The sequence below is a fragment of the Poecilia latipinna genome, unplaced genomic scaffold (assembly GCF_001443285.1).
Source record: "Poecilia latipinna isolate Pla-1442-1.1 unplaced genomic scaffold, P_latipinna-1.0 Scaffold1310, whole genome shotgun sequence".
Lineage (NCBI taxonomy): Eukaryota > Metazoa > Chordata > Actinopteri > Cyprinodontiformes > Poeciliidae > Poecilia > Poecilia latipinna.
In genome coordinates, this window is record NW_015113926.1 from 6,757 (window position 1) to 7,961 (window position 1,205).

The window sequence follows — 1,205 nt, forward strand, 5'->3', positions numbered from 1 at the left end:
TCAACAACATGTCAATCATCCAGCAGAACATCTGATGATGATGACTGGTCATTTCCTCTTCAGCTTTATTTATTTATCATGAATGTGGACAGGCTTGTTGGTGAGACTGAAGCTGCTGAAACGATGAACAGCTGAACTGCTGCTGGTTCGGTGGAGGACCTGGAAAAAATATTTTGCCTGGTTTTGTTGTTTTTTGTTATTTAGATGAATTATTGGCATTTTGGCCTTAAAAATACCAAAATTTCCACTTTACATTTTGGTCCATCTGATGATGTAATTCTTAAATATTAAAAGTTTGATAATTGGATTAGTTACTTCAGTCGACTTTCTACCAAATACTTTTTACTCTGAAGTCATTTCTTATTTCTTTTTCCTTCTGCTTGAGTGAAAACATGTTAGCGTGTTTCTGATCCTCGGTGTCATGTTTCTGCTCTCTGATTGGTGGATCTGATCTTTCAGCCTGATTCTCTCAGATCACAGCAGCTGGTCGCTGACAGATGAACTTCAATCCTCCATCTTGGGTTGAATCTGGATGTTTTGATGCGAGTGAAGCAGCAGCAGCTCCTGGATCGATGAGGTCAGGCAGAACGTTCTGGTTCAGAATTACCGAGAATCTCTGGCTTTGGGTCCGTGGTTCAGAACCGGGCCACAGACCTGCTGAACCGGGTCTGACCTGCTGCTGACCTCAGGATGTGCTGTGGCTAACGCTAACGGCTAACGCTAACCTCCTCTAGATGAAACACATAAACTTCAGAAACACAACTATTCTTCTTTCCTTTACAGAAACGACCTTTTTATTCTGCCGGGGCGGAGCAGGTTGCCATGGTTAATTTGATTCAGTTTAAATGTGAAGATAAAGTTCTTTCTTCGTTAACCTGCTCATGTGAGGAACTGAAGTCTGTCAGATAATCTGGACTTTAATCTGATTAAAGGAAGGAAACACAAACAAGTCCAAGTAAAACGTTACATTTCAGGAAGAAGGAGGTTAAAAACTTTTACATGATAAAAACTTAATAGAGAAACTAAAGAGAAAAGTTACTTTACAGAACAATAAAAAGCTTTAATCCAGGTCATAGTTAATCTGTTTTCCAGCTGTTATTAATCCGCATGTGGGATTTTACTCTGGATTTAAAGGAGTTCAGTGTTTCGGCTGTTTTACAGTTTTCTGGTAGTTTGTTCCAGATCTGTGGAGCATAGAAGCTGAA